This window comes from Puma concolor, chromosome E4 (genome assembly GCF_028749965.1).
Source record: "Puma concolor isolate L17-30 chromosome E4, mPumCon1.1.hap2, whole genome shotgun sequence".
Taxonomy (NCBI): Eukaryota; Metazoa; Chordata; class Mammalia; order Carnivora; family Felidae; genus Puma; species Puma concolor.
Genome location: NC_141683.1, coordinates 25647941 through 25670234, shown reverse-complemented (window position 1 = coordinate 25670234; position 22294 = coordinate 25647941). Strand labels below are relative to the sequence as shown.

The following is a 22294-nucleotide window of genomic DNA, read 5'->3' as shown; positions in this document are numbered from 1 at the left end:
AACCGGCAGACAGGAGAAGCAGGACTAGGCAGACAGGAGAGGCAGGACTAGGCCCGCGCGGTGCGCCCTTCCAACTAACACCCAGTATGTGAGCGGCACCAGCGCTCCGGGGACAGATAGCTAAACGAGGTGGATTATTGGGACAGTCTCCTGAGCAGATTAGAACTTCATTAGGGGTGACAACAGCAGGGGCGCCTGGTTGGCTCAGTGCGTGCGCCTTCTACTCTTGGTTTGGGCTCAGGTCACGATCTCAGGACTTCGAGATCCTGTGCTGTCTCGGACTCACCCTGTGCTGTCAATGCAGTCTGCTCTCCCTCTCTCTCTCTCTCTCTCTCTGCTCCTCCCCCTCTCACGCTGCCCTCTCTCTCAAAATAAATAAATAAACTTAAAAAAAAAAAAAAAAAGAGTGACAACACCCTTAGCGCGCGGTCCATGATTCCTCGGAGGCCCCCTTCTCTCACCTTTTAATCAAACCACATGCCACTTTCTGGCGTCACCCACATACCCGCCCACACAGTTACCATCGCCTTTTGAAGAGATGATCTCCTAGACACCTAGAATTCATCTCCACTCCATCCCACTGCCACGGTTCACACGATTTCTGCCCCCAAATACTGTAGCATAGTCTTGTGCACCTCAGCCCGGGCTCCGCCTTCTCAGGGATTTCTTGCTCTCTATGAATGATAAGTTCAAGTCTCTACTGGCCCATTCCTATCTGCAGGCAATCTCTAGTGTTGCCCGTGAAAAAGAAAAAACAAACAACATAACCCTCCCCAGACACTCCAGCTGTAGCAATCTCTTGTCCTTCACAGCAGAATTTCCCTAAGGGGCTGTCTAGCTGGTCTCCATTTTCTTGCTCCCATTTATTTCTTGATATAGCCATTAAAATTATATATATTTAGAGGTGTCTGGGTGGCTCAGTCGGTTGAGCGTCTGACTTCAGCTCAGGTCGTGATCTCGAAGCTGGTGAGTTCCAGCCCTGCCGTCGGGCTCTGTGCTGACAGCTCAGGGCCTGGAGCCTGTGACGGATTCTGTGTCTCCCTCTCTCTCTGCCCCTCACCACTCGCCCTCTGTCTCTCTCTCTCTTTCTCAAAAATAAATAAATGTTAAAAAAAAAAACCTATATATATAGTTAAACATGTTTTTAAAATACTACATATTGCGTAATTGGCATCATACTCGAAATACCACCAGAACTTGCTTTTTAAATTCTGCTTTATTTTTTATATCCGTCCTTGACGGTATATAGGATAGATCTAATTCATTCAGTTTAAATGCCGCATCATATTCAAGTACAAGAACATAACACATTTATCCCAAACCCTATTTTTACAATTGATTTCCAGCTCCTTTTTTTCCTGTTTTTAAAAAAAAAATTTTTTTTTCAACGTTTATTTTTGGGACAGAGAGAGACAGAGCATGAACGGGGTAGGGCAGAGAGAGAGGGAGACACAGAATCGGAAACAGGCTCCAGGCTCTGAGCCATCAGCCCAGAGCCTGACGCGGGGCTCGAACTCACGGACCGCGAGATCGTGACCTGGCTGAAGTCGGACGCTTAACCGACTGCGCCACCCAGGCGCCCCTTCCTGTTTTTTTTTTTTTTTTTTTTAAATGCTACAATGAATATTCTTATGAATGCCTCCTTGTGTTCATGTGTGAGAGTTTTCTGGGGTGTACAGCCAGAAGTATATGCTGGGTGTTCAATATTCTTGGGTCATACAATGTATGAATTTTCGATCAGATAGGACTATATCCTAACTTTTATCTCTAAATTTGTTGTATCGATTTATTCTCGCACCAGCTGCACTTGACTTTCTCAATATCCTCATAGTCAAGTGTTTCAGCTGTTTTCATTTTCACAGCATCTCATTGTGATTTTATTTTTTCTTTCTCTGATCTCTAGTTATTTTGGGCATCTTTGCCTATATTTATTTGTTGTTTGGGTGTCCTCTTCTGAGAATTATTCATATCCTATGCACAATTTAAAAAAAAATTTTTTTAATGTTTATTCAGTTTTGACAGAGAGAGAGAGAGAGCATGAGCAGGGGAGGGGCAGAGAGAGAGGGAGACGCAGAATCCGAAGAAGGCTCTGAGCTGTCAGCACAGAGCCCGACGCGGGGCTCGAACTCACCGACCACGAGATCATGACCTGAGCCGAAGTCGGATGCTCAACCGACTGAGCCACCCAGGCACCTCTGCATAATTTTTGATGAGGTTATTTTTCTTACTGATTTGTAGGGCTCCTTTACACATTCTGATGTGAACTTTTATGTATTGTGATATGTCACAGCTATAGTTCTCTAATCTGCCACTTATCTTTTAACTTTCTTTATGGAGTCATTTGTGACACAGAAAATCTAAATTTCAGTGTCATCAGTACTTTCTTTTATCACTTCTGCTTTTCTGTCTGTGTTCCCTGTCTTGAGAACAGAGATATCCCCACAATATTTCTTTCTAACATGTTTAACATTTTTTTTCATATTTAGGTCTTTAAGCTACCCAGAATATTTTTGTGTATGTTCAGGTAAGAATCTAACTTCATTTTTTTCTCCACATGGTGAACCAATTTCTTCATTTATTTATTATTATTTTTTAATGTTTTACTTATTTTTGAGAAAGACAGAAAAAGAGAAAGAAAGAAAGAAAGAAAGAAAGAAAGAAAGAAAGAAAGAAAGAAGGCAAGCAGGGGAGGGTCAGAGAGACAGAGAGACACAGAATTGGAAGCAGGCTCCAGGCTCCAAGCTGTCAGCACAGAGCCTGATTCGGGGCTCCAACCCATGAACCACAAGATCATGACCTGAGCCGAAGTCAGTCACGTAACTGACTGAGCCACCCAGGAGCTCCCTGCCCCCCATTCTTCATTTATTGAGTAGTCCGTCATTTCTTAACTGTCACCTGTATAATATATCAAATTCAAAATATGTATGAGCCTATTTCTGGGATCTCTTTTCTGTTCCATTGGTTTATTTTCTATCCCTGCTCTAGTATTTCACTATTTTAGGTATTGAGGCTTTATAATAAACCCTAATATATGGTGAAAACAAAATTTCCTCTTTTTTTTTCAAAATATCTTTCACAATTTTAACATTGCGGGGACCCCTGGGTGGCTCAGTCAGTTGAGCGTCCAATTTCGGCTCAGGTGATGATCTCCCAGTTTGTGGGTTGGAGCCCTGCGTGGGCTCTGTGCTGACAGCTTAGAGCATGAGGCCTGTTTCAGATTCTGTGTCTTCCATTCATCTCTGCCCATCCCCCTGCTTGTGTGCACGCACAATCTCTTTCTCAGGAATAATAAATGAATAAGCTTTTAAAAAATTGTGAAATTGATATGTTTAGCTCCACCAAAAAATTCTGGTAAACTTTTGGTTGGAAGCATTGAGTTTAAAGAGTAATTTGGGGAGAATTCACATTTATGATTTTAACCAGATTTATTTTTATGTCCTTAAATAATGTTTTATAATTTTCTTCATAAGTGTTGTTCCATCTTTTGATAGATTTCTTTTTCTAAGCCTAACAGTTTCTGTTGACATTATATACAGAATTTTGTTTTATCACATTTTCTAATTAGTTATGGCCAGTGTATGGGAACAATATTGATTTTTGTAGCTTGTTCTTATATTCAGCAATTTTGCCACATACTCTTATTGTTAGTAAATTACTTTGGATTTTCTGTGCATTTAATATTGTCTACAAACAACAATCACTCTTTGTCTTTTATTCTCCATCCATTTGCTCCTATTTCTTTTTCTTGTCCTATTGTGATGGCTAAGTCTCCACTACAAAGTTGAAGAACAGGCATCATTGAGTTTCTGACTTTAATGAGAATGCTTCTAACATTTCCCCATTAAGTATCATATTTATGTCATTCTCTTCACTTTTAATTTTAAAAATATACTTAGTTTTGCATGTACATAGTATTAAAAAATCAAATGATTCTACAGTGGTTGTTATGAAAAAAAGCAATCCCCTCCTCCCTATTGCTCTATTTTTAACTCCCTAGAGGTAATCAGTTTCTTCTGTTTTTAAAGGCTTTATTAAAAAATTGTAACCGTTTACAAAAGTAGAGAGAATAGCACTTCATAGGAGAACATAGTTGTTCCTCTTTCCTTTTTGTAGTTGCGTGTCACTCCAATTTGTAGATGTATCGTACTTATCCAGGCCCCTTTGATGGGGATTTTGGTTGTATCCAGTCTTGCTATTACAAGCAGTGCTTTGGTAAATTGCCTTGTATATGTTTCTTGCCATGTTTTGCCAATATATCTTTGTGGTAGGTTTCTAGAAATGAGATTGCCGGGTTAAAGGGTGTTTGCATGAACAGTTTTGCTATATATTGCTGAATTCTCCTCTCTAGGGATTGGATCAACTTGCATTCCTACTAGGAATGTATGGGGTGTGGTGCTTGTTTCCCCATAGTCTTGCCAACAGTGTGTTCCTAAATCATGGGGTTTTGCCAAACTGATAAGATAAGAATAATATCTCAGTGTAGTTTTAATTTGCATGCCTGATATTATGAATGATGCTGAACATCTTAATGTCAGGAGCCATTCTTATTTCCTTTTCTAATGATTATTGATATTTGTAGTGAATTTTTCTGTGATTGTTGGCCTTTTTATTTTATTTTTTGGAAACTTTATATACTTTGGTAATGAACCCTTATCTGACATTTAAATTACAAATTCTTTTTCCCATTTTGCTGTTGATCTTTTTACTTGATTTATTGTGTTTCTGGACAGAGATCACCCTTTTAAACTCATTATTAGATTTATTTGCTGTCAAGCTCCATGTTTCTAAATAATAAACATATACTGCTTCTTCATTTCACCTATTAGCCTTCTCTTTGGTAGATGAGCATATAAAACCCTTCAACACTGACTCACCACTCACATACATACTTCCTCTATCCCTATCTTCCCAATGTAGTAATGGGAACATGACTTGTGGGTCCCCATTGGAAACTGACCTTGTATAAATTGAAAGTTGAGTCTTTAAGTAATAATAAAGATTTTGAAAGTCTTCCACCAAAAAAAAAAAATTCTTAATTTAAAAAAGACATGATTGGGGCGCCTGGGTGGCGCAGTCGGTTAGGCGAAGGACTTCAGCCAGGTCACGATCTCGCGGTCCGTGAGTTCGAGCCCCGCGTCAGGCTCTGGGCTAATGGCTCGGAGCCTGGAGCCTGTTTCCGATTCTGAGTCTCCCTCTCTCTCTGCCCCTCCCCCGTTCATGCTCTGTCTCTCTCTGTCCCAAAAATAAATAAAAAACGTTGAAAAAAAATTAAAAAAAAAAAAGACATGATTTATCCTCAAATATTAAAAAAAATTTTTTTAATGTTTATTTATTTTTGAGAGAGAGAGAGAGAGACAGAGCACGAGTGGAGGAGGAGCAGAGAGAGAGGGAGACACAGAATCCCAAGCAGGCTCCAGGCTCTGAGCTGTCAGCACAGAGCCTGATGGTGGGCTTGAACTCACAAACTGTGAGATCATGACATGAGCCGAAGCTGGACACTCAACCGACTGAGCCACCCAGGCGCCCCATCCTCAAATAATTTAATCTAACCATTTACAAAAGGACTTACTTCCTTGGATTTGAATGTTGGTTTGTACATTACTAACTAGTAGACTAAGATGCAGAGAAATCAAAATGATTTCTAGGCATCACTGTAATTAAAGAAGAAAGGAATGTTCTGTTTCCATACATTCAACTTGAACATTGTGTTTTCAGGAATAAGCTATCATGAAAAATGAAGTTTGTCTATTAGAATATATATTTAACAACATCTCTTCCCTTAATAATGTTCCATTTTGGCCAGATGGGTGAAATCAAAATCCTTCCTGTGTTATTACTGGCCAGTGAACAATGGAGTATGTACCTCTCTTATGCCACACCATGACCTGGGCAAAAGAAAGTGGATAAGGGCCTTTTTCTCCTGTAAACTCTGGGTGCCTGGTCTGCAGAGATCTCTTCTTGGTTGGGACTCAGAACACATTGAGTTAATTACCAGAGCTGTCATTTCACAGAGTTGCCTGGTCCCTTCTTGACATACTCGTCCTCCAGCAGGCACTGGTCTTTCTGTCTGCCTGGGTAACCCTTGATTCACAGTCCCATAAATGTGTAGATGGAGGAAGTGGTCTGGGTGATGGGCCATTACTGGGACTAATGCATCTTTTACAGCCGGGAGCAGACCTTGGTGTTGCCACTGTCTTCTGTTAACTCGGTTTAACTCTGAGATTGCGGTCAGCCAACGAATAAAAAGAGTGGAGGTAGAGAAAGGGAGGATAGCGTAATCAGTGTGGATTCCAGGGACTCCCAGAAAGTTTCCACTTTGTTCCTCTCGCCATAAAATAGCTTGTACAGTCACAGAATGTTGGAGTTGAAAGGGACTTACTTTTGGTTCAGACCATGAGGCTGAGGAGTGATGGAAAGGACCTCAGAGACTGTCAAGTTCCATTCTCTCATTTTCCAGAAGAAAGTCCAGCCTGAAAGCCAAAGACACAAGTGAAGTTCTCAAAATCACATGGCTATCAGAGGTGAGAGCCAGAACCCAAGTCCACCCATGTGCTGTTTGCCCCATCACCCCCTTAGGGCAGTGATTCCCCACTCTGGCTGCACATGACAATATCCTGAACAAAGTGAAAAATGCCCAGACCTCACCCACAGAGAACTGACCCACCGCCATGAGGCAAAAGTTTCAGTACTGAATCTAATGAGGCCACTCAGTGCTTGGTGTGTAACAGAGAAGCTCAATAAACTTTTGTCAAATGTTAATTCAAAATTTAATAGGTACAAATGAGTAAATGAAATATCCCTGCCAGTTAATGTTCTTTTAATTTTTTTCAACTTTATTGTAGAAAATTTTAAATATTCACAAAAGTAGAGAGAGAAGTATAATGATTTACATAGTATATAATCTACCTTTTGACAGGTTTTCTGGAGAGTGATCAGACGAGTGATTCTAACGCCACTGAAAATTCCAACAGTCCCAACGGGCCAGGGTCAAATGTGCAGCGTCTTTGGGAAACTCTCAGACCACATCCCACTCAACACGTGGCTGTGAGAGGTGCAGGTGAGAGGATCCAGGGCCCGGGCATCCCAGTGCTCAGAAACATAGCAGGCAGCTAAAGATGAGTGGCCTTTATACAGTATGGTGCTCCCTCTGCCTGGCCCCAGGGCAGACCTCAGCTCTCAGGGAGGAGAGGCCAAGTGAGTGCTGGAAAGTGTCACTGATGCTGGGGCCGAGTCTCCCAGGGCTGCTTAGCTCTCTGGCATGACTTCTTAGAACAGGAGATGATTCTGTTGTGCTCACATAACAGCACCCTTGACTTCCTTTGCAGGATGATTGAAACTTTTCCGATTAGTTATCATCAGTTCATGAGAAAGTTTTAGTTTTTCTTTTAAGCTCGTTGTAGCGATCAGATCTCCATTCAGTTTTCTTGGAATTTAATAAAATGATGGCAGTGACTCCCAGAGAGTCAGATGCACAGTCCCCATCTGACTTCGTAGGCTTGACTGTTTGAGGCTAGGAGCCCTGAAGACAGGCCCTGGGGTTGGGGGCAAAAGTTGGGGCTGGGAGGGGCACAGCTGCTGAGCCCAAGAGGTGGGGAGGGTGGGGGACAGCTGCCAAGTGCCATTTGCACCTCCAGTGCCCCCCCTGCTCCACCCCAGAGAAATAGAGTCTCAACATGCATCATTAGGAAGGCCCATGTAGCTACCCCACTACCCTCTTCAGCAGGCAGAGGGAAGTTTGTTGCCAGTGTCCTCACATGCCTGTTTTCAGAGACCTGCACCTCTTTCCTTTTTCTTCTTGCCCCACCCTCCTTCCATGTTCCCAATATATGCCATGGCCAGCAGTCCAGGGTCCCCCACGGCAAGTTTTCTTGCCCAGGTTGGGCAGGTGGATGGGTTGATGGTAGCCCACATTAGCAACCTTCCTTCTTGTTTATCTTCTCATCAACCTTTCCCTACTCCGTGCCCCACTGGTGGTGGGTGGTGGGGGGAGCTGGTTCATATTGCTAATGGGTACAGGTAGGCCGTGTGAAATGACCAAGGGGTCTATTATTCATCCTCTATGACGGTATCTCCAGCTCTTACCATGGTTCTTGGCACACAGTGGGTGCTCAAGAAACACTTGCTGGAAAGATGGATGGAAGAATGGGAAAGATCGTCGGGTCTAAAGCTGGGAAACCCGACTCTTCTCTTGTTACTGTCGGTAGTTGGATGTGCCCGTGATGAGGTCACCTCTTCACTCTGGCCTCAATTTCCTCTCATATAAGCTGAGGTGGTCGGATTGGTTGAGCGCTAAGGTACCTGCTATGCCTCTTCTGTGATTCTTTGGTGGAGTCATTCCACCCTATCCTGATCCATGGTAAGCTGTTAAAGCCAAATATTATCCTTCTCAGGAGATAACTTATGTTTAAAACAGACCATCTGAAAAACAGTACCTAACCCAAGAGGGAGTGCTGCTTCCAAAAAAATTCAGAGCTAAAGGGGCCAGGAAATTCAAAGTCATGGGCCAGATTAAATTTGTGGGGACAGTTCCTGAGCCTGAGTCCTGACCAGCAGCTGGTCTCAGCAACTGCCCCACAGAGGGCATCAGCATGTCCTATTGCAGCGCCAGGCTGCAGGGGGTTGTGGGAACGTGAGGTGACAGAATTTATCCTGAGAGGCCGTGCCACTCTCTAAGATGCCTCCCACAGCCAGATCCGCTTCCTAGGGTTGGACCTAAATTCACGCCTGGATTTAACAGATTTCCTTTTGGTCACTGATGAGGCAGAGCTGAAGGAAAAAGTGTAAGGCGCAGAATGAACATTTAGCAGAGTTTGACATGGGAGCCAGGGCACCCAGGACTGAGCAAGGGCATACGGACGTCACACGGTGTGTGGGGTCAGGGTTTGGGCAATCTTCTCCACATCCGGAGCAGCGGGTGGCTCAGCTCCTACCCAAACAAGGACATTAGCCCCTAGCTGATCTCCTGGCCTCTGAATGCCACTCAAATGATCCCACTTTTTCTGCTGCCTGATCATTTATCCTGAAACACTGTTCCCATCACAACCTTTCCCTGTGCACGCAGCCATGTGGTTTCCTGCTTATTAAATCACGCTAAATGTCTTAAGCCCGGCCTCTCACACCACTGCTCATGAACCTTCTGCTTTGCTCAGGCTGGTCTCCTGTGGCATCTCCTGTCCACATTGCTGCCTTTGTCCCCACACATTTGCTTTGATGTTCTCCTCAACTGAAAACGCTGTTTTCCCCCTGTTGCCTTATCCAGATCCTACCAGCTTTCAAGGCTCCCCTCCTCCACAGCCCTGAACTGCAAGGAAGGCTCTCCTTCCCAGCCTCACAGTGCCGGTTAACTGATCTTGCTGGGAATTTGGTCACGCTCGATTTTCCATGCCTCCTCACCAAAGTAGTAAATGTATCACTTGGTGCAGAGAGCTGCTGATAGATGTCTTTTTTGTCTTAAATAACTTATGACCACATGTCCCAGGCTTTCGGAGACATACTCAATTTCAAATGGTCTGCTTCTTGCAAGACTTATCTTGGATTGTGCATCCTAATTTAGGGTTCAGAGAACATAGACCGTGTGCCAGCAGTGTGAGTCAATAAATATATGTAGCAAGGGATTCATTTGTATGCTCATTATGAATTTGGGCCAAATGGACTGAGTATGGAATGGTAGGCTGGAGGCTGTATTTGCTTAGGGCCTTCATGGAGCATTAACGACTAGACCCATTGGGGCTGATGGCTGTTTATAAGGCTCAGACCCTGAGATGCTGGGGATTGATGGCCTTCTCCCAACCTTCCAGACATTGTCCCCCATGGGAAGGGAACTCATCCAAGGAGGAAAGGGTGACACCCAGTGTGTGTGTGAGAGCCTCTCAAAGTAGCATAGATAGCATGGTGGGCCCAGAAGCCAGCTGGGCTGGGATCCTCAGGACAGGAATATTTATGAACTAGAAGAGCAAGTTAAATGAAAAATACCTGCCAGCAGGTGTGCTAGAGAACACAGAGCAGAGGCCCCTCTGGCGGGACACCTTATAACCCATCCTAGCACCTGGTGGGGTGACTATGGAAGCAATACAGAGAAGTGAGCATGTCCATTTGGCCGCAGGAGACATTCTTGTCATGTGACCGAGCACGCCAATCCTGTGAGAGGAGAACACAGGGTGGGGGTGAGGAGTGGAGGGTAGAAGGAGTGAGTGGAGGACGGTGGGGGGAGATACCAACCAGGGTCTAGGAGCCACTTGGTGAGCATGGGGGACCCCAGAGAGGGAACCTCACCAGGTGGCCAAAAGGACTATAGTTCAGAAGTAGAGGTGAGGAGGACATTCCAAGATGAGCAGAGATTTCAAGCCTGGGATTACAGCGATTTTGTTGATGGGTGCTCTGAGCCAGAGAGTTGTTTTTATTTTTGAGATATGTAACATTGATCTATTAAATGGAATCAGTGCCCGAGGAAGTGTCAATTACCTTTAAGGACTCATCTTTGGCTGTAATGAACTAAATAGATTACAGAGTCCCCAAGCACTTCAAGGCCTGTTTGGGGGTATTAATACCTATGCAAGGAAAAGTCAGCCTGTGAGCAGGTCATTTCCTACCTCTTTCGGAAGAGATTTTAGACTGAGTTTTTCTTCCCTCTTTACCTCTTTCTCCTTCTGGAGCTTCATTACAAATATGGCTGAAGATTAACTCTGGAATATGTGGTTATGTTTTCATGCCCTGTTTTGTTTTGTTTTTTCCCAGCTGCCCTTGCGTGAGTCTTTGTGATGTCATGGAAGGTAGGCAGGCAGTTTTCCTTCCTATCTATGGAATGGGGACACTTAATACCTACTTGCAGGTTATTTTGAAGATGAGAGATTATGTGTGCATGGTGCCTACCAGAGCTCAGTACATAGTAAGTGCTCAATGAAATGCACACCATATTATTTTTTAATGCTACTGCTGTTCTCTGCTACTCCTCCTAGCTATGGCTCTCTTTTTTATTTTTAAGAAGTGAACTTTCAGGTGGGAAATTAGGGCCTAAAATATATTTCTGTTAATTAATAGCTACTTTTGGCATTGTGGAGCAGAGGGGTAAATGATGGTGTGGGCAGTCACATATGGGAGGGACGGATGGCCAGATATCACTGACAATGCCATTTGTCTCCAAAGTATCACCTTGCTAACCACCTCCCCGCCTCCAGGTGTGCAGTGAAAGCCACTGAGAAGCCCCTCCCTCCTCTTTTCTTCTCAGAGTATTTTTAAAAATCACTTAAGCATGAAACTAATCAACACTCTACCAGATGCTGGGGTGAAGGAAATGGGGAAATAAAATCTTTTCAGGGAAGGTAAAGTACAGGTTCATTAATTCCAGAACAACTCAACTTTTATCCATTTATTAGGTCTATACCAGATTTAAAAAATAATGCTTCTCAGGGTGCCTGGGTGGCTTTGTGGGTTAAGCGTCCGAGTTCGTCTCAGGTCATGATCTCGTGGTTCGTGGGTTCGAGCCCCGCGTCAGGCTCTATGCTGACAGCTCAGGGCCTGGAGCCTGCTTCAGATTCTGTGTCTCCCTCTCTCTCTGCCCCTGCCCCACTCACGCTCTGTCTCTCTGTCTTTCAAAAATGAACAAACATTTAAAAATTTTTATTTTAAATAATGCTTCTCAGTTTGTAGTCTATAGACCTCTGGCAACACAACATTCTGCAAGTACTTGCCCGGAAATAAAAGGCGGATTCCCAACTTCACCCTGGTCCTACCGGATGAGAGTCTTTGGAGATGAGAACCAGGCAGCCCCATTTTAAATGAGTTTCCCACTGAAGTCTGAGAATCGCCACGACATAGGAACTGTAAAGAAGTATAATTAATGTGTTTAGGCAGCTTTCAATGTAGGTAGATGGAGATGACAAAAAAGCAGGAAGGTAATATATAATCACTGTGTGTTTTAGAAAGATTGTTCGGGCAGCCAGGCACATGATGGCCTTGTGGGGGATGCTGGGTGCAGGAGGTCTATTCAAAGGTGTTGGCAGTAAGCCTAGCATGAGATAAGGGCTGGGCTGCTGCAAAAGAGAGACAGAAGCCACATGTCAACCCCGGTCATAGATGTGGTTTTTTATGGCAGGCAGTCTCCAATTCCTTCTGGACGCTAGAAACCTACAGATGACAAACAAATAAAAACAAAAAAACCTGACTCGATTATGCTGGCAGAGACCCCAAGCCCTACAAAGATGATGGTCAGCCTTTTCTGAGTTCGAGTCAAAATGAAACAACCCTGAAGGCTCACATGGATGCTGACATTTGAAAAGCTTCCTTCTGGATTCTCTGGTTGCAACCTTCTGGAAAAATTCATCAGAGCTGCTCTTTTCTTATCTTTTTGGTTTCTGCTTTGCTGGGCCCTAAATATGGGCCTAGTCTTTCTATGAGATTATCTGAACCAGCTAGGGAGGTAGGTGGGTGGAAGGAAGTCAGGAGGAGGTACTTCTGGAGGAGTTGGTGGTGGTGAGTTCTGAGGCAGATTTCACACGGGATGACAGATATGGGATAAAGCAAGAGTGAAGGAAGTCATTATAGGAGGTAAGACTGACCAGGGAAGAGGAACTACAGCTTCTGGATAGAGCTAAACTATTCTAGGGGCGCCTGGGTGGCTCAGTCGGTTAAGCGTCTGACTTTGGCTCAGGTCACAATCTTGTGGTTCATGAGTTCGAGCCCCACGTTGGGCTCTCCGCTGTCGGCAGACCCGCTCTGAATCCTCTGTCTCCCTCTCTCTGCCCTTCCCCTGCTTGCACATGCTCTCTATCAAACATAAACATTTTTTTAAAAATAGCTGAACTGTTATAGAATCTGGAAAAGTGAGCTAGGTAAGAAATATGAACATCCCTCTAGAGTGGGGACGACTGTCTCTGATCTTGAATTCCATTGCTGTCAGCATGGGTGCCTGGGCTCTGAGACCTCAGAAAAAGGTACCATTTGGCTTAGGGGAATGACCAGAAAAAAGCCACAGACTAAAATGAAGCCAAATGAGCTACCGGAAATGGATACACCTGGCCACCTTTAGACCCTGATCTTAGGGCTTTGTCTGTGTGAAGCCGCTGAGCCTGAGTTGGAGATCAAACACACTTCTCTCTCTATCCGTGTTTGTCTATCTTATCAGTGTCTAAACGGCCTTGTTAAGCTCTATGGTTAAAAAAAAAAAAAAACAGCAAAAATCCACCTGTTTTTTTCTGCCTATTTTATTTTGTTAAACTAGCATTTTTTAAAAATATTCAATCATGGGATCCTTTAAAAATATGCAGCAGAAGCTTTAAACTAATTGACTGACTAAACCTGGCCTTGGCATGTTTTGTTTAGTGGAGCATTTGCGAAGACTTTTGAACCGGCTGTCAATATTAATCAGGTGATTTCACCCAAAAATCCAGATTACCGACTTCTCTTGAAAAAGAAAAATCAGATCTGATCATTGCAGGACCTCATTTCCATGTGGCCACTGTCAGCTGGAGCTGAGCAGTGGTCATTTTGAGAAGGGAGATGGCCTCTTCGGTTTGCCAGAGTCCCCAGGACTCACAATTGTGTTCCCCCATCCCCCACAATGAGTATCAGTTGCCATTTATTCTCACACCTGTGCTATTTTTTCTTAGTAAAGGACATCAGGAAGCATATTTATACCGAAGTTCCCATTGAAATTGTTCTTTTATCCAGCCTGCTTTCCTCCTTTATACGTACCTGGCCCTTGTTGCATCCAAGTTGGGAACCCTGGTGCCTGAGTGGCTCAGTCGGTTAAGTGTCCAACTCTCTTGGTTTCGGCTCAGGTCGGGATCTCACAGTTCGTGAGTTTGAGCCCTGCATGGTGCTGACAGCATGCACCTAGCCTGCTTAGGATTCTCTCTCTCTCTTTCTCACTCTTTCTGCCCCTCCCCTGTTTGCTCTCTCTCCCTCTCTCTCAAACTTAAAAAAAAAAAGAGTCGGGAACCCCTGTTCTGACATCTATTAATAGAACCAGGCTGCATTCCTCACTGCTCCCTCCATATATTGGTATAGGAACACCAGAACTTCAAGGGGATGAAAAGTACAGCACAGGGAATATAGTAATAATATTGCAATAACTTTGTATGGTGACAGATGGTGACTACGCTTACCGTGGTCAGCACTTCATAATGTATATAATTGTCTATACTATGTTGTACACCCTGAAACTAATATATGTCAACTATACTTCAATTAATTTTTTAAATTAAAAAAAAAAGAATGTTACAACTGGCACATTAGAGAGCCTTGGGTCAGGGTGCTAACCAGATGGCCATTAAGTCACCTACCCTCCCCCAGAATCTCAAGACAACCTTAGGAAAGCACAGTTGAGATGAACAGAGTTGTAATCTTTCGAGATGCGTTACGTGGCTAACAAACAAATAGGTGTTTAGAAAGAAGCGTGTCGGTAAGAGTCCACTCTTGGGTGTAAAAAGGTCCGAGTGGAGCCCTTCCTCTCTCTCTTCGCAGCCTGAGTAAACCCTCCTTCACAGCCATCCCCCTTCTTTTGGGCAGATTCCACGCTCACCAAGCAACCTCCTGGTTATTAATTCCATTCCGGGAAATGGGTGTCTCGGAAGGCAGATGTAAATGTCCAGGTCACCGGATAGCCACGCCCATTCATTGCCCATTTGTAAATTGCCCTTCTGGCATACAGGCTTCTTGTGGGGTGTGATTGGCCTGGGTCTGTATCCCCCGGACCTGAGCTCCTGACCTTGCAAAGCTAAGAAACAGAATATTGAGGAACGACACCCTCATCAACAGTCACCTGCCGGCCGGGCACCGCTTCGCTGCCGCAGGGAGATGGGCCCGTCCACAGTGTGCAGACGCAGGGTGTGCAGCCAGAGGCCAGGGCGTCTAAATGTCCTGGGCTGCGGGAAGTCTCTGGGTTGTTTGTTCCTGAGCTCTCCCTGTCCCTGGGAGGTATTACTGGTGTCTGACCCTGATGAGTGCCTCGTGCTGTGCCTGACACGGAGGAGTATTCTGTACATGTTCGTGGGAAAGATTTCAAATGGAAACATTTTAGCAAAAGCCAGGTGGCCCCCACCCATCAGCGACATCTGAGGGGATTCTTGCTCTGCTTGGGGGTGCTGTACTTCTCGGTTTCAGAAGTCCCTTCTCTCTCAGATTCTACAACTCAGCTTCCTAGGCTGATGATGGCAGAGGACAGAGCAAGGGGGAGCGAGAACAGTGCTCGCTCCCGCCAGTGGGCAGTCGAAGGCGGGTGTCCGAAGGGAAAGGGCAGTATTGCTCCAGCAGGGCTCTGTCAGCTTCCTTGGTAGCGAGAGCCACTCTCTTCGGATCCCTGGATACCTGGGAGAGGGAGAAAAGGTGCGCATTAATCAGCTCAGTTTTCCTCTGAGGCGGCAGGCGCCAGGTCAGAGCAGGTTAGAGCAGGGCACAGAGAGGTTCCTGCCGACTCAGAGGAGATAGGAGGAGGGGCCCAACAGCCAAGGAGGATGTGAGTGGGGCCAGCTCAGCACCTGATGTTAACAAATGTTGTTCATCCTTTATCTAAGGAGAGTTTCAGGGTGCAGTCTGGTGTCCTGCCAGGACCCCTAGGTGGTGAGTGGCTGGAAAGGATGCAGGAGACCCCCCCTCCCCCACCACTGTCTCTGTGCCCTGCTCTGCAGCTGGCACCTGAGGTCCCCAGGAAAACTGTGCAGGTAATCTGCTCCTTCCTAGTGATGCCCATGACTGCCACAGCCTGAAGCATCGCTTTTGCATTTTTCAGAAAGAATATTATGATAAAACCACCCAGGCGTAACATTATTTCTTGTTTTCATATTTACTTCTTTTTATGTAAATCCCAGACGTCATGGAATAGGAATCTTTAAAAAAAAAAAATAAGGAGATTTTCTCACATGGCCATAATACCATAATATCATACCTAAAAAAATGAGCAGTAAGTTTTTTGTATCGTCTGGCCCTGTCCATATTCCAATTTCCCCAGTTGTCCCACAAATGATTATGTATGGTCGGTTTGTTGACAGCAAAGCTTTTTAAATTTTTTTTAACGTTTATTTATTTTTGAGACAGAGAGAGACAGAGCATGAACCCCGGGGGAGGGTCAGAGAGAGGGAGACACAGAATCCGAAGCAGGCTCCAGGCTCTGAGCTGTCAGCACAGAGCCCGACGCAGGGCTGGAACTCACTGACCTCGAGATCACGACCTCAGCCGAAGTCAGCCGCCTAACGGACTGAGCCACTCAGGCACCCCGACAGCAAAGCTTTTGAAACAGTGTTTCCTACCAGCCTCAGGATTCTGCACAAATGTCTCAGAGACCAGCCCAGCAACGTGAGGCCGAGGGGGAAGGCCCAGGCCCCCTCCTCTGTTTCGGCCATAGTAGGTTTTATTATTAGGAACAAAAGGGGTTTTCTGTTAAGGAAAAAAAAATTGAACATCATTTCCATGAAGCATTACTTCTCTCGTATTTTCAAAGGGAATGCCCCATGCTATGATTGCCTTAAATCAAAGGGATTACAATGGATACCCCAGTGGTGGGCTAGTGGGAACCCAGGGTAGGGGCAGGGAGATCCGGCAGAGTAGAAGAGTTGTAGAAGGAGAAATTTTATTCCCACTGGACATGAGCCTGGACTCACAAAACAGACCATTCTAGGACCTAGAATACATTGTGTCCACTGGTAGTTTCTCCCCTCCATACTAATGCATCTAACTGACATATCTAACTCTTACCTAGGTACCTAGATCCTGCTCTGTGAAGCCCACTGTGTTCTTGCTTATTCATAGGGCAGATCGGCACATTCTGAGGCCAGTGAATTTTTAAACCTCTCCTGCTCAGTTTATGCTTCTGACATTTTCTAGGTATACTCCAAAGAACTTGACCTCAGAGGAATGGTCTTCCAGAATTTTAATCGTTACAGTTTGGCATTACCAAAACAAGATTCGCGCAGAGTGTCAGTCACACAGACCTATCCGTAGCAAAGCAAGACATATTCCATTACAGATGTAACACAGAGCAATCTGGTCCAGCAAGCAAATGCAGCTAATGTTCCACTAGCCTGAAGGACACAAGTCCAAACAGGGAGAGCAGTGAGAAATTCTAGGAAATTCTGACCTTTTCAGGGCACCTTGATGATCATAGCTTCCAATAACAGCTCCAGATCTTTCTCCTCCTCCAGGACGTGGGCCCAGATTAACCTGCCAAAATTTGCTTTTGAGTTCTTGAAGTTATATTTCAAATGATGATATTTATCTATCTTGTCTGTTCTGTTCAACCACAGAATAGTAAGTTCCACACGGATGGTGACAATGTCCACCGTGTATATACACACGTATATCAGTGAACACATGTTTATCCCCTAATATGTGGATTACACATAAATAAACATATAGTTTGGGTAGAGAAAAACTTGGGAACATTCGAAAGGACTCATCCTTTCCCCCCACTAGTATTTTCGTAATTTTTTAGTTAAAGGCTGATGAAATTCTAGCTCGCCTTGGAATCCAGCTAATATGTGTGACTATCTACTAAATACCTAGTTTCCTTTGGATATAACAGATGCATAAACTATAGTCCCTCCCCTGGGATGTTTGCGATTTAGTTGGGGACACAATGTGCCCGTGAGAAAAACGAAGCCATGTGGGACAATATACACTCTCCCCTCTGCCTATTCAAACATGGCCCTGCTTTCAGTGTCCATATCCAATCTCCCCCTCACTCTAAGCATTCCTATAGTCAACCAGCTTCTACCGAGGACCTACTGAGTGCCAAGGGCAGTATCAGAACCAGAGGTAGAGCAGTGAAGGAGATAGCCGTGTTTCCTATGCCAATTCCTGAACTCATCTCGAAAAGTTACTTAACTGTTACATATGTAGGCATGCTCCTTACTATCAAAATGGTAAGTTCCTAAAAGGTGGTGACCGATATGGTCACATTCTTTTGTCAGCCCCTCACCACCTAGAATTTGTTCATAGAACTTATTAAAGTTTGAAAGGCTGGGTTGCATAGAATTTTCAGTAAACATGAAAAGCTATAAATTGATAACATCATAACACAGGGAAGCCTCAAAACACTGAGAACTCCTGCCCACCCTTCAAAACACCAAAGTCACCTCCTCCATGATGCCTTCCTGTACTTACTCAAGCAGATTTAGTTCCTGTCTTCTCTCTAAGTCCATGCTACTTGGTGAAGACCTCTATAGATAAAATTTAGCACAGTAACTATAATTATTAGTTTACCAAGTTTCCCCTGAGACAAACACCTGAGTGTTTGGGGGAAGTGTCTGGATCACATACCCTGCCCAGGGAGACATGGATGGAGGGTGCATAGAGGATACACATGCCCAGCACCTTTTACCTAAAAGATAATGGACGTGCATCTAACATTTGCAAAATTACAGCTCCATGCAAATACATAGCAGTCCCCGACTCTCCTTGCTGAGAATATAAAGAAAAAGTACTCTGAGCAGAGGGGAAGTGAGACGTAGTAGTTGAGGGTACCAAGTATCAGCTCTGCAAGATGAGAAAGTCCTAGATATCTACCCTATAGCATAGAGATTATAGTTATCAATACTGTCTTGTATACTTCAACATCGGCCAAGAGGATAGCTCTTAGTTAAGTGTTCTTATCACAAAAATATAATAAGAATAAAGAGGGTGGGAGGAAACTTTTGGAGAGGGTGGGTATGTTTATGGCATAGAGGGTGCTGATGCATTTCATGGGTGTGTATTTCTCTCCAAACTTATTCAGCTGAATATGTTAAATAGGTACAGCTTTTTGGAGGTCAGTTGTATCTCAATGAAGTGGAAGAAGAAGAAGAAGAAGAAGAAGAAGAAGAAGAAGAAGAAAGAGGGGAAGGAGAAGGAGGAGGAGAAGGAGAAGAAGGAAGAGGAGGAGGAGGAGGAGGAGACGGAGACGAAGACGAAGACGAAGAAGAAGAAGAAAGAGTTCTAGGCCTTTGTGAGAAAGAAATGTCTAATCAGAAGCTGTAGGTTTGGAGGTTGGGCTCACCCACCCGAGGGAAAGTAGGGACACTCAGGACAGTGGTCACTCAGCATTTCCAAAACAAGGAGGACGGTAGTAGTAGGTAATAATGGCTGTCAGGAGAAGGGGGTGGCACCTCATAAGAAGCCACTAGTAAGGGCCAGGGGAAAATTTTATCTGAGAAGGGAGGCATCAGAGGGGTGAGGTCTGGCTGCCACAGACAGTGATTTGGCAGACAGCCCCCCAGGGAAGGGGAGGTGATGGCCTGGGGCAGGGAACTAATTTCAGGAGGTGGAGTCAGAGACAAGACAGTGCCCTGAAGGAGCAGGAGGAATGGAGCAGGACCCTGATTCCAGGAACTTCATTACCAGAAAAATAACCCAGGCAGCAATCAACTTTCAAGGATAAGGAGGGGACTGAGGCATTTCGACTGGCGAGGAGGGCACTATATGACAGTGGTCTTAGAGCTCAGACTCTGGAGTCAGAGGGAACCTGCCCATGTTTTAAGCGGTCCCGCTAAGGGACTGTGGTTTGGGCGTTGGGGTGGAGGGGTGGGGGAGGGGTGGCAGCGAATTAGCTCACCGTTTTCCCCCTTGGTCATAAACTACCTTTAACTGAGGCTGGCCGTGACCACTAGAAAGCTTAAACTCACTCTTGAAGCCAAATTTTGAGTTAAAAGGAACCTTGAGATTCTTTCTCCGACTTCCTTGGGCATTTAGATTTTAAACCCATTTGTAAACGTTGGTCTGTGGGGAGGCCTGGAATAGATGATGATCCAGGCTTGTGACTTTAACCTGAAGCCAAATTTCTAGGCTTTCCTGTAGCATACTCAGCTAACTGGAAAATTTGAAAGTAAATACATTTTGAAGAGAAAAAAAAAAAGATGTAAGTTCCCGCTGCTCTCAGATGAGACCTTTGCAACCTGCGAATGACGTCATCATTTTGTTCCCTGTCCGAGAACTGGACGGCGAGATCTGTTTTCGCTTTCTTCCAAAGCCTTTGTGTGTCCAGGAAGGCGGTAGTGGGTCTCTAAGAATTGTTTCTTAACTGCCTTTGTGCCCTCCTTTGGAAAACAAGGCCACATTATCCCCAGACAGCACTCAGTGGGGTGGCTCTGAGCGAGGCCCCGTGGTGTTTGCTTTCTGGGGACATCTGAAGTGGGAGCCATGGTGACCAGGCGTACCTGACGTTGGCACATCTATCCCCCAGGACGTAGGGGAGCCATCACATGGATACTGGATCAAATTAACATTTTAAAGCCTGCTAATGCACTCATCACAGTGTATCTGACTTGTCTAGTGAATATGGTATTTGAGTTGAAGGTGGGGGGGACGACCTCAGACCTGCTGGGGCTGTGGGATTTCCTGGGCTATGGGACTTCCAGTAAGACCAGGACCCTGCGGCGGGGCACCTGGGATCCTGCTGAGCCTCTGGCTCTCGATTTCGGTTTGGGTCATGCTCTTGAGGTTTGTGAGTTTGAGCCCCAGCTCAGGCTCTGTGCTGACAGTGCAGGGCCTGCTTGGGATTCTCTCTCTCCTTCTCTCTGCCTCTCTCTGTCTCTCTCTCTTTCTCAAGATAAATAAACTAAAAAAAAAAAAAAAAGAGCAGGACACTGCCCCACAAACTGGAGTGGTGGCCACCCTACTAAAGAGCACCCCCTTTCCTGCTGTTGGTACCAACAAAAGGAGACCAGATGGGAAGAGGAGGGACAGCACAACTCCTTAAATCAGTGGCTGTCAAACATTTGCCTAAATCGGAAACAAGTGGAGGGCCCATTAAAGCGAGTTTCTGGGTCCCATTGCCAGAACTTCCTATTCGGTAGGTCTGAGTAAGACCCGAAACACACACACACAATACACACACAGAGTAAAACCTTGGTTTGCAAGCATAATTCATTTTGGAAACATGCTTGTAATCCAAAGCACTTGTATATCAAAGTGAATTTTAAGAGCCATTGGCTCACTTGTGATCATGTGACATTCGGCATCAGGTACTACTCGTATTGCTCTGATGTAACTGCTATGGGGATTTTTACGCCTCCCCAGGTGATTCTAACGCACAACGATGTTTGAGACCACTGCTCTGGAAAAAGCTCTGCTACCCCTGAAGTACTCCGACCTGAATTCATTTCCTGACACTTGTTCATTTGACAGTTAACATGTATTTGTTGAGCAACTACTGTGTGTCATGTACTGTGCCAAAGGCTGGATGGCTAAAATAGACACGATCCCTTCCGCAAGGAGCTTGTTGTTTAAGGAAAACACGTATAAACAAGTAAACAGAAAATACTACACAATACAAAGTTGTGACAAGAGGAAGCCCTGGAGAGAAAGAGTAGAGAGCAGGTAGAAGAGAGAATGAGGGCATGCGGGAGCAGCTACCTGCTGAGGACGTCTCAAAGACAGGTGAAACTTGAAATACTAGGAACTGTCTGTGCCAAGTGTAGGAAAGAAGCACCCCGGGGAAGAGAAAAAGCTTGCGTGAAGGCCCCAGGTTGGAAAAGGGCTTCGCATATTCTGACAACTGTCAGAACTGGAGCGATCATGGAGACACAGGGCCAGAGCCGGGCGGCAGGGCCATGCTGAGCAGGGCCTCCCAGACCATGGGGACAAACTAGGGGCGTATTCTAAGTGCAACAGCAAGCCAACAAGAAAGTAACATTACTGTTTATGTTTTTATAGAATTTTTTAATATTTTAGAGGTGCCTGGGTGGGTCAGTCAGTTAAGCATCTGACCCTTGATTTCGGCTCAGGTCATGATCTCAAGGTTCGTGAGTTTGAACTCCACATTGGGCTCTGCTCTGACAGCTTGGAATTCTCTCTCTCCCTCTCTCTCTGCCCCTCCCCTTCTTGCTCATGTGCTGTCTCTCTCTCTCTCTCAAAATAAAGAAATAAACCTAAAATAAATTAAAAATAAATTAATAAAATATTTTAGGGGTGCCTGGGTTAACTCAGTTGGTTAAGTGCCCAACTCTTGATTTCGGCTCAGGTCATGATCTCATGGATCGTGGGATCGAGCTGACAGCTCAGAGCCTGCTTGGGATTCTCTCTCTCCCTCTCTTTCTGCCCCTCCTACACTCATGTGCTCGCACACTCTCTTTCTCTCTCTCAAAAGAAATAAACTTTAAGAATAAAATAAAATAAAATAAAATATTTTTTAACATTTTTATTCATGTGTTGAGAGACAGAGAGAAACAGAGCATGAGCAGGGGAAGGGCAGAGAGAGAGGGAGACACAGATTCTGAAGCAGGTTCCAAGCGGCTCGAACCCATGAACCGAGAGATCATGACCTGAGCCGCAGTCGGACGCTCAACTGACTGAGCCACCCAGATGCCCCTAAAATAAAATATTTTTATGG

At 44.9% G+C, this 22294-nt stretch overlaps 1 long non-coding RNA gene across 1 annotated transcript; it reads left to right on the top strand.

Annotated features, from left to right (window-relative positions):
- The first annotated feature begins 10804 nt into the window (after nucleotides 1–10804).
- On the top strand, nucleotides 10805–21172 carry LOC147572507 (uncharacterized). Its single transcript, XR_015245839.1, has 2 exons — nucleotides 10805–10885; nucleotides 20983–21172. It is a non-coding gene; the product is annotated as an uncharacterized LOC147572507 (long non-coding RNA).
- The last annotated feature ends 1122 nt before the right edge of the window (nucleotides 21173–22294 follow it).